Genomic DNA, 12,131 nt, shown 5'->3' on the forward strand with positions numbered 1-12,131 from the left:
TTCCTGGGTGGAGATGGTTCCTTCTGCACAAGGAAGACAGTCGTAGCAGCAGATGGGCCTCCCCTCCTGAGCCACCTTCCTGAATCCGGGCTGACAGCTTTCCACACACCGGGATGGAGGCAGGGGCTGAGCAGAGGGAGGAAGAACACCCAGAAAATAAATGATTGCATTTCCTAAAGGAGTTAAAATAGGAAGGTTTTGGGGACCTCCAGTTCAAGGCTTAGCATTGCTAAATTTGAAACCTATAAAAAACTTGGAGCTCATCAGACTGATTCGGCTGCATGTTCTTTCCTTATTTATCCTCTCTTCCAATTTTTCCTACACTACAATTTTTAGTTTAAATTCTCAGTGTACGTGCTCAAGGGAAAGTTGGATGGATTCCTTGCTTTGGAGAAATGAATCATGTTGCTTCATGATGTAAATCTAGCTCCCTTGAGGAAGACTGATAAACAGTTAACTGGTGTCCTAACAGTCAGAAATCACACTGAGACGAGGAGTAGGTCTCCAGCGTTTATTACTGCTACATAAACAGAATCCTAACAAACTGAAGAAGCGTGGGAAACACTCAGACAGATAAACCCCAAAGGTTAAGGCGGGTCTGATCTGTGTCTCTTTGAATGGCTGCTTAATTCCTCAGTACTACGCCTGCGTTTTCCACCCTGGATCGAGGCCCCCTCCTGCTCGCCATCAGTACTCATGACAACTGGAATAGTTAAGGATATATTTCTGATGGACACCTGAACATATAACCAAAGAAGATGGTGCTTCTCTTGGAGAACTGAGATCACATCCCAAGCCTGTCCCTGTCCCAACAATGCAATCCTCTTGGCAAGAGCTTCAGAAAGAGTCGAATGAAGCCTTTTCCCCACCTTGTTCAGCACTTCCATCTTTGCAGTCCCATTCTGGTGGATCATAAATGTGGAATCCAAGGATCCCTGTCTTTCTAGACTCCCAAATTTCACTCCGCAAGCAGACATATTGGAGAATATCACCCATTTCACAATGTCCAGGTCTGCTATCAGCTCTCCATTCTCATCCAAATAGACCCCATCTATAGAATTATTATAAAACTGAGAGTTTTGAAGGAAGGAATGAAGCTGGAATGGAAGAGGAAGTGGGCAACATTACACAGGACACATCAAATCAAATCTTTATTGCAGTTAAAGACTACCCTAAGGAGGGTGGATACAGTTGGTTAAAAGCATAGAAAATAGATTAAAATCTATTGTATCTATGCTCAATATGTATGTGTATGTCTGGTATGGATATGCATATGTATATTTATATATATATAAACCACAGAAGTCTAGAAGAAAAGGAAAAAAGAAAACAAAAAAGATCAAAAGGAGGGGTAGGAGCTGGGTGTAGGGGAGCATGAAGGTTTTGTAGACAGGCTTGGAATGGGAGGGAAAATAATGACACCTGGGGATGTATGAAGTGGTCTGGAGGGACCTACCACACTGAAGGTCTGATTCAGATCTCTTCGCCATCTAGATTTTATTATATTTATATTTTTATGGTATTTTAATTGCAATGGTTTTATATTTTAATCTTGTTTTATTGTAAACCACCCAGAGTCCCCGTGTTGGGGAGAGATGGGCAGTGAATAAATTTATAAATAAATAAATAGATAGATAGATAAATAAATAAATATAAATAAATAAATAAATAAAAGTTAGTATATCTCGTGTGATGAATTAGATGCTCATTAAATTTAGTTTTTAGCACCGGTCATCATCTGGCGGATTTTAAGCACTGCTGCGCAGAACCTGGCAACATTGCATGTTGTAGCAGGGCCAGTATCTGACAGCAACAGGGCAGTGTAAAATTGTCCCGAGTGGTCTGGGTATTTATACAAAAATGGTAAGATGAGGCTAGTATGGATATCTCTTTAATACTGGAGGAGCACCTGCTCTGTGGTCTCTATGTGACCAGAGTCACCGGGGCCTCGTCTCTCCGGGGAAGGGGTCTTCCTGTTTCAGCCTTCAAGGACAGCTGAGGGGAGGGTGTGATGTCATGCCAGAGTGAAGGTCTTCTGATGGTTGGATACCCTGAGTTTAGTTAAGTTTGTCACAGGGGAGGCAGAGTACCTCCCTGGCAATAAAGATTGGGGACCTGGCTAGGTCCAACTGGCGCCCTGGGTCTGCCTCATGCTCTTCAGTGTGTTCCTCGGCCTGATCCTCTCCCATGCTGAGTAGCAGACCTGGAGAGAAGTCCAGGGATGAGATTTTAGTGGCCACTGCCTGTTTCCATGTGGACTGAAAGTCATCCCTCATAGCTAAGGGGCAAGCCCAAGGGGAAGAAGGGAGAATCTGAGCCCAAAGTTGTGTATGACCACCCAGACCCTGGCCTCCACTTTCATGAGGCCTGTCTCAAGCCTCAGGGTGGCATTAGAGACACACTTTGGGACTTGAAGGACCAATCTTAGACATTTGGATTGCACAAGTCCCAGTGGTGCAAAACTGGAGAAGGGGCCAAGCTGGGCCCCACACAGGAGTTGTGCTATTGGCTTGGCTTCAGATAGTTGAGTGCTGCAGGTATATAGTGGCCCCCTCTTGACCTGAGGAATTTAAGAGTGGCAGAGGAGCTCCTTTGTGCAGGTCCAGCAACATGGTCCTCTAGGGCTTCTCTACTGCTGGCAGAATGGAGGACGACTCCCAGGAATTTGAAACATGAGACCTGCTCAATTTTGTGGCTGTCTATGCTCCAGGAGTGGCTCTTGGGCCTTTTGGCAAAGGCCATGATTTCAGTTTTCTGGTAGTTGAGTTCTAGCTGGTCTTCCTTGTGCTCTCAGTGCTCTTTTAAGGCCAACAGGTGTTCTTGAAAGTATTGCTGCATCATCTGCATAGAACAGAACCGAGATCCTGCAGGTTCTGGGGAGTGAAAGTTTGTGTTGCAGAGATGGTCCACCGTGGAGTTGATACAGAAATTGAGAAGGAGAGGGGCCAGTAGGCAGCCTTGCTCAACCCCTCTCTCAGTTCCAGCGGCACCGGTGAGCTGGCCCTGGGGGTTACATCTTACTTTGAGTGAGGTCCCTTCCTGAGGCACACATATTAAATAAAGTAAACATCAGTCAACTGAGGAGGCCTCCAGTTTCCCCATAGTCTGGCTCGGGATAAGGAATCAAAAGCTGCTTTGAAATCTATGAAAGTGGCATAATGGGAGGGTGTGTTATGGAGGAATATTTTCCAGTGAGGTGTTGGAGTCCTAGGCCCTGATCAATGTTAGATTGGCCTTTCCTAAAGCCGGCTTGCTCCTTGTCCTGCTCAGACTAGGCAACCAGGCAAGGTATTATCAAAACTACCCTTTATTAAGTAACCATTTACAATAATTGAGTCCTTATTAGACCAAGACTTGGTCCAACAAGCCCAACTGGGCCACAACGAGGCAGTGGAATAAGACTCCTCACCAGGACTATAAGCTGCATGCGACTGGAACACAGTGTGCTGGAGACAGCAGGTCTCAAACTGGAACGTTACTGGAACTGTTCTGGCGCTGGATCACTGGATCTCTGGAGACTTGCTTGGACTGGAAGCGGCAACTGGAACCTTGAAGCAGGACTGTGAACTGCGAACAAGGCTGGGCTGGACTAGAACTATGGACTGGGTTGAAGACTCGAAGCAGGACTAGAACTCAGAGCAAGGCTAGGCTCAGCTGAGAGCCCTGGACTCGGTGGGATCCTCTGGACTGGAGACTTGGAGCAAGGCTTGGAACTTGGAACAAGACTGGACTTGGCTGGAAGGCCCGGACTAGGCTGGGATCCAGATCCTGAACAAGATCGGTGTAAAACTCCCAAACATGGCTGGGCGTGCGAAGTGTGGTTGCACAGGATCGAGGACAAATGGCGGCACTGGGGTTTCAAGGCACTGCTATGCTGCTGGAGAATTTGCGGTGTTTCGAGGCTGGATGCAAGGTGAAGGCTGCTGGGCGCAGCTGACGCAGATCCCTCGGTGGCAGCAGAAGCGCATTTCAATCGCGTCTCGGAGTGGAGCAACTGCCTGATTCCTCTTCGGCCACAGATGCTGTCTCCGATGCAGGTAAGGACTCTTCTTCTGAAGCTGCAGGCTTGCAGGATCGGTTGTCTCCGGCAGCTCGCTCTTTGTGCGTCTGCCTTGTATTCCGGCCTTTGGCGCGCTTGGACCCTTCTGTAGCCAATTGGGCTGCTTTCTCCTGCGCCTGCTTTTCAGCTCGTCGTTGGTGCACGCTGATTGGAGGATTCAAATCCTCCCCTGAATCTTGGCCAATCAGCGCCTTGTGTTCTTCCCACACTGCTGACTCATCCTGGAGTTTTGTTTTCCCGGTTTCAGCCTGGTGAGTGTCCAATGCCTCCTCTGACTCAGAAAGCGTTTCACTTTCCGAGTCAGAGGCAGGCTCGGTTCTGACACTCCTCTGTTTTCTTGTTCCAGCCATTTCTGGAATTTCCACTGTAGGCATCTTGCATAGAGTTTGCGGATTGTGTTGAGGAGGCTGATCGGTCCGTATTTTGCAGGATCATCCTTTTCCCCTTTTTATATACATAGAGAGAGGGACAATGATCACAAGCCTCCAATCCTTGGGGATTCAGTCTTAAGTGTCAATGCAGGAAAATACTGCTACCAAAGTGGGGGTCCAGAAGTCCAAATGGTTTCTGATGGCCTTGGAGGGATTAGGTCTTCTCCTGGGACCTTCCCTAGCCTTAATGGAGCAACAAGGTTCTCGATCTCTGTCACCATCACTGGTGCCCACACTGGCAGATTTTCTACAGTTTGGCTAGGGTGTCTACTTCCATCAGAGGTGTCTGTGTAAAGTCCCCGAAAGTCTGCCTCCCAGGTCCCTGGGGGGATGTGATAGTCCACCATGGATGGACCATTACTTTGGGAGCTTGATGTGATATGCCAGAAGGTGGATGGGTCATTGGATTTGAGTGCTTGAACCAGCTGTGTCCGGTTGTTTTCCATGGCTTCCTTTTTCTTGCGTGCCAGCAGCTGCTTGTAGTATCTCTTCTGCTGGAGGAGGTCCTGTGCCGCTGTCGGTGCAGTGCTGGATACATAAGCCTGGTGAGTGGTAGCCAGAGCTTTTTTGGGAATGAACACAGGTTAGATGCTGATCGAAGTCTTGAGTAAGGGTGTCATAGTTCTCTAAGAGTGCATCAGGAGACTCATCTGATGTCAGGGCACACCGAAGGCTCTGTAGGTGATCTGAGGCCAGTAACTCAGTTGTCTTTTCATTTCCATGGGGAAATCAAATTTCCAATGATCTTTCAAAAGAGGAATGGTGAGCAGATGTCCTTCATCTCTTCCCATTCATAATTCTCACTGCTGAGTTTGGAAACTCAATGGGAAATATAGCAAAGGATATATTCAGGGAGAGCTGATGAAGTCAAAATTTGTGGTGTGTCAAAGCTAAGGTGAATGTAGATCCTAAAAACCATTATGTGGGATGTGCCGTTCTGGGAATACGGAATAACTACAAATCTAGGTTGTGCCCAAAAGCTACTTTGTGACTCTCACCACAAGAAGCATTTTATAGACAGAATTATTAGCAAACTCACAGTCGATGGTTAACCTTTTGTGGTACATTAGAATTTTTTCCAAGGAGAGGGTAAAATAAAATCAAGAGAAGATTTGAAAGCAGAAGGACATACTTGTCCATGGTTTTCTTACGTATGTATGTCAGAAAGGTTTAAAGTAGCTAAAAGAACATGTGGTTTTGAACAGTAAGACTGAGTGTGAAATGGAACTATGTACAAATGATGAACGTTATTGCCAAAATGTATAAACTTTTATCGAAATAAGAAACCGAAGAAACGAACAAGTAAAAGAATGTATGATCAAATGGCCTAAAAACTTTGGTTATAACATACAAATGGAAGAGTGGGAAAATATGTGGTTGAAAGGATGGAAATTGACCTTTTGTTCTCATCTTAAAGAGAATTTTTATAAAATGATGTATTGTTGGTATTCGTCACCAACGACACTGTCTAGAATGTATAAAGACATTTCAGACTTATGTTGGAAATGCAAACAACATGAAGGGACCTTTTAACATGTTTGGTGGATGGGTAAAAAAGCCAGAAAGGTTTGGAACAAATCCATACGCTAATTCAGAAGATTTTAGAGACTAATACGCGATTGGAAGGAGAGGTTTCCTTTTGGGATTAAGGGACATGCAGCTGGAACAAAGTCATGGAACTTGGTTTTATATTTGACGACTGCAGTGAGATTATTTTACACTCAAAAGTGGAAGGATTTGGCACTGCCCACAAGGGAGGAAAGGCTGGTGAAGATGACGGCACTTGCCGAGACGGCCAAACTGACTTCCGTCATTAGGGAAAAGACAATATCTACATTTATGGCTGACTGGAAACCCCTGATAGGCTTTTTGCATAAAACAGAAAAAAAATGAACTTATGATTTATGGTATTGATGATTAGAAAAATTAGACTATAGAAAAAAGTGACTTTTTCTTTTTGTAACCATAGAGTAAGAGATAATTTTGTAACTGTACTTGTATTTGCTACAAAGAAAATCAGAAACAACTTCTATTTCTTTTTATTCTTTCTTCTTGCACATTTATCTTTTTCTCTCTTCTATTTCTTTACTTTATATTAGTTTTTGTTAGATTTTAGCTGCTGTTTGAAAATTGTAATGAGATTATATACGTATATATAAAAGTTAAAACCCTAAAGAAAACGTACCTTGTGCAGAAGCACACTGAAGGACTTCTGCCCGTGAAGCCAGAATGAAGTAAAAGGCCCCAGACAGAAACAGTGTGGGAAACAACAGGTTCATGGCTAAATGGGCAGAGAAAATCTTTGCTGACTAGTATGTTGTGCTAAAGAAACTCTGCACTGAGATGGTAGATGGGTCACCTGGCATGGAGAAGAGACCCCCCGATCCTCATTGTGAAAGATGCTCCCTCTTGCCGGTTAAGGTCACCTCCTTGCAAGTTGATGGGACATTTCATGGAGCATGTTTCACTCTGGCTTCTTCTGGACCGTTTCCCAGGTCCCGGCCTAACCCTTCATGTTCTGACCTGGCCTCAGCCTGCTTAGTTCATGGGCCCAAAGAGGTTCGTCTGAATGCTGCTGCTTGATGTGACCCTTTGATGTCTCTGATCCCCCCGAAACTAGAGCAGGGCAGGAGGAGTCGACGGGGTCCTGAGCCGAGGCAGGAGACCCGCTCTGGGCAAAGGCAGTCCCTGGGCAGAGGGGCAGCCCAGGGGTGAGGGGGTCGGAGGCCTCGGAGTGCCTGATAGAAACACAGCACGCTTGGTTAGGCTGGGGGGGACATGGCAGTGCTCCTGCTTGGAAGGGAAAAGTCAGAGGCAGTGGCAAAACCAGGCATTTACCAGGAAGCTGTTAAACGAGAACGTGTTGCAAAAGGAAAGAGCGGGGTGAATGAATGCAAAAGGGAGAGCAATGGAAAGTTCGAATTCAACTCAATCTCTGTATTCAGAATAAAACATTACCATTGTCAGAACAGTTACACAGTTCTTTCAGTTGTAAAATTGATTCTCAGCTGCAAGGGAGAGATGTGCAATAGAAAATGAATACCTGCCAAGCCTTCAGCACCGGAGTTTCCAGGTTTTTACCACCTTTGAATGTTGTCCTCCTGGATCTGGATAAATAAGCTGCGTTTAAGGCCCGGGCCACAGCCCAGATGGTCTTGTAAATGAAGTAGTTGTCCAGAGACAGGACCTCATCCATGACCTCCTGGGGCAGGGCCTCCAGTTCTTCTCTTTCCCTGCACCGTCTCCAGACTTTCACAGAAAAGGCGTCCTTGGTGTAGGAGCACATAAAAGATTTCTCTACAAAGTGTTGCATGGCAGAGTAAAAATGCATCAATGCGTCATAGTTTGCCCTTTTATTTGTCTTCATAAGGAAGGAAAAAATGCTATGGGTATACTGAAGGCATGAGTTATCTCTCAGATAAATGGTGATATCCCAGCAGACTGTGGTGATCAGGACTTTTCCTGTAACAGGTTCAGTAAAGGAATCAAATATCTTATGCATAAAGAGAATCCCTAGATTGAATGAATTAATGTCTGCCCCATAAATAACCACATTCACTTTTCTCCAGTTGAGGTATGAATTAAAGTCTGTGGATAGTCCCTGAGAACTCAGGAGAAAGATTTGTGATAAAACTGGACAAATGCCATTTTGTATCAGCAGGGCAGGCAACGTTCTCATGAACCTCTGCCCCTGGTCAGTGTCTAGAGCCATCAGAGTAACCAAGGTCCACCTGAAATGGAGGAGCAGCTTGACCATCCCCGGGTACTGGAATCCTTCAGTGGGGAGCATCGGGTAGAAGAAAGGAGACTGACTTTTATCCCTCAGAACTTGGGAAATGAAACTGTAACTGATCTGAAAAGGAAAGAAAGGACATGCCATTTTGAGACCCATAAAGCCAAAAAGCTGGCTGTAATGAAGGAATTGTTCCCCTCCTTGCAATGAAGAACCTTTGGTAGGGACGTCTCTGCTCATTCTGCCCTTACGTCGCTTCTCTTCTCACTTCACAGTGCAGCATTTTGCTCTTGCAAATAGCCAACAGAGATGCACAATCCACATTAAGACCGTGCCAGGAAGGAGACATCTCTGCTCTGGTCCTTCTCTCCCGTTAGATGGAACCTTCATCCTTAATTCAACAAATTCCCCAAACTGAACTTTGCTCTTCAATTACAACAGAGGGTGTCTGACTGAAAGTTGCATGACTAAAAATGGTCTTGTGAGCAAAGACACACCTGTGGGAGTTTGTAGGTGCCCAACATGTTCAAAATCTGGACAGAGATGCCAGTCTCAGCCCCTTCCAGAACGGCCACTGTGTTCCTCTGCCTTCCACAACTATAATTGGGAACGTTGGCCTCCCCGTCTGAAAGCAGGTCCAGCAGAGCCTCTGCAGTCATTTTTGCATTGAAATAATTGTCATAGATATTGTATCCCAGAGTGACATTGAATGATATATCAGGATTCTGGTTGATCTCTTGGATGGCAAAAAGGAAGGAGAGCATTTTCCAGGATTCTCTTAATTTTATCCTGAAGGTATGAATGTATTAGAACATAATCAATGCAAAAAACATTTTATTTAACCTTTTTTTTTTTTACAATAACATTTAAAATCTATCCACCCATGTCTGAGAGGTTGGGGGGCATTCCATTATATATTTGGATGGATCGTTTCAAATCTCTTGAAAATACCTCACATATCAGAATGGAACTCTGGGAGTCTTTTTATTTTATTTTATTTTATTTTATTTTATTTTATTTATTTATATTTTATTTTAAGGAACTGAATGCATCTCATGTCTGAAGTAATCTAGTGATTATTAGCTCTGGCTTATTCTTTCTTTAACTGATCTTTATTAAGAATTTTTACATACAATAAAAGACTGATCAAAAGGAAAAAAGGAAAGAAAGGATGAGAGAGAGAGAAAGGAAGAAAAAATGCAAGAGATGAAAAAGAAAAAAGAAAGAAACCTAAAGTTTAGGAAATGTATGAATGACTTCCGACTTTCTTTTCAAGGGATAATTTGCCATTTCTTCAAATTTGGACGGTTTCACAATCCATTCTCCCACGGTGGGAATTTCATTATTCTTCCCTCGTTGCATATACAAAAATCTTGCTGCGGTTCCCATATACAGAATGCATCTACCAGGAGTCTTTTCTAATTCACTGTCCAGAAGTCCCAATAAAAAGAATTCTATTTTCTTTAAAAGATTAATCTTTAAATTCCTTTGCATCATTGCGTGAATTTGTATCCAACATTTCTTAGCTTTCTCACAAGTCCACCATGCATGATATAATGCTCCCCCATGATTTTCACAATCCCAGCATGGTTTTGAAATAACTTTGTACATTTTTGATCATTTCTCTGGGGTCATCTACCAATGATACATCATTTTATATTAAAAAAAAAAAAAAATCCTCTCAATTTACGGCAGAGTGTAAAGTTAATGCCAGTTACCCCCTCTCTCTCCCAAGTGTCTACGTTTTATCCAAAGTCAGTAGCCCGTTTTGTCATGCAGTCCTTCCTTGTCATGTTCTTCTTCTGTTTCAAATTTTAACAAAAGTTTATACATTTTTGCTATGAAGGGCAACAGCTCTTCTTGGGGGTGGCTGGGGGTGTAGAGTCCTCCCTACTGAATGTAATCTTTGCCACCTGGATTTTAGATTTACCTATTTTTGTTATGTTGGTTGTCTGCCTTGTAGTTAAGCGCTGATGGTTTAGAATGGTTAATTCTATTGTAAACTGCCCAGAGTCCCCCTGTTTGGTTAGGAATTTAGGGTTAGGAATTTTGGTACAGAATAAACATTGTGGAGGTTATTTCATTTCTACTGTAGAGAGAAATACAACCTTCCTGCATTTTTGTACCCATGTTGACCCATTTATGGGGCAAGGGGGAGGGGGTAGAAGGGAGCAACAACCCTCTCTTCCCTACCCACAATCTCGCTCTGCTCAGAGGATGTCAAGAAAAGTGGATGTTTCTTCTTCAAAGTCAAGGAGAAGATCTCTACTGATGATTGTATCTAAGAATTTCAAAGGAGGCTGATCAGCTGCAGGGTGGAAAATGGATCAAAGAGGATGAAATGAGATGGAAAGAGAGAAAACCTAGCAGATCAAGGGGGGCATTCATTGTAAGAGAGGAGGGCTGGGACTTGAGAAATCAGAGAGAAACAGAGTGGCTCTAATGCAGTGCAGGAAGATTGACTTAAATAATTGACTTGAAGGAGATCTGTTGAAGCTTATGGGCGAAACGTAGCCCTGCTGGGGACACTATGCCACCAATGAGAAGCTCTCCTGGCCTATAATGGTTTGGTGGGTCTACCCGACTCCTCTTCAGAGTCAGGAGGCATTTGGCTTTGAGCAGCTGAGAGGTTCCTTGGGGCCACAAAAGCATCAGAAGAGCAGCACAAGCAGGAACACGACTCATGTTCCTCATTCAGCCTCCTGTACTGTGTCCCCTTTGAAAATGATCAGGAAGGAGGGGTGGAAGAAACCAAAGCCACCTTCCAATGCAGAAGCTTCAGAGATTTCCTAATCCAGACAGAGTCCAGCCAAGGCTTCACACCTGAAGGGGGAGGGAGTAAATCCAGTCCCAGACTGCATTAAAAGCCTCTCTAGGTTCTCTCTTTCTTCAGAGCCATTTATGCCCCCAAGAGTTTCTAAAGCCATGACATCAGCCAACAAGGCCTTGATGGGATATCAAGGGGAAAGTATATTATTGCTGTGTTTCTGTCCAATCCTAATGTTTTCCAAAAGCCTTTGGAGGTTTAGCACCAAGATGGTAATTCTGTAATCGAGCACAATATAAAATCCCTACTGTCTGTACCGGACACATGTCTGTGAGAATTTCAAGGGAGGCTCATCAGCTGTGGGGTGCAAAATGGATACAGAAGTGTGAAATTGGACAGACACAGAGAAAATCAAGAGGACAATGGGTAGTAAGGTAAGAGGACTGTAACTTTAGAAATCAGTCAGAAAGGGAGTGGCTGTAAAGCAGAGCAAGAAGATGGACTTACTCATATGCTTTAGTTGAAGGAGCTTTGTAAAAGCCTAATGTGTAAAACATAGCCCTTGTTGCAGAGACAATGCCACCAATGAGAAGCTCTCCTGGCCTGTAATGGTTCTGTGGGTCCACCTTATCCCTCTTCTGAGTCAGGGGGCATTTGGCTTGGAGCCCCCCATAGACTCCCTGGGGCCACAGGAGCAGCATGAGCAGCAACATGACTTCTGTTCCTGATGGAGCCTCCAGCCCTGTGTCTGCTTTCAACAGAGAGCAAGAAGAACAGGAGGAAGACACCCAAGCCCTCTTTCAAGACAGAAGCGTCAAGAGCTTTCCTGACCTGCATGGAGTCCAGCTGAGGCCTCAGATCTGAAAGGCAGAGGAGGAAACACAGCCCCTGCCTGCCCTAAGGGCCCCCCCAGGCTCTCCCTTTCTCCAGAGCCTTTTATGCCCCCAAGAGTTTCCAAAGCCATGACCTCAGCCAACAAGGCCTTGATGGGATACCAAGGGGAAAGCCTATTCTCAACGTGTTTGTGTGAAATCTGAAAGTTTTCTGAAAGGTCTTTAGAGATTTATCAGCAAGACAACAAACAAATCACTATGATTTGGATAAAGGCAGTCTTATGAAGACTGGGCCCCCTGGGAGATT

This window comes from Candoia aspera, chromosome 2, assembly GCF_035149785.1.
Source record: "Candoia aspera isolate rCanAsp1 chromosome 2, rCanAsp1.hap2, whole genome shotgun sequence".
Taxonomy (NCBI): domain Eukaryota; kingdom Metazoa; phylum Chordata; class Lepidosauria; order Squamata; family Boidae; genus Candoia; species Candoia aspera.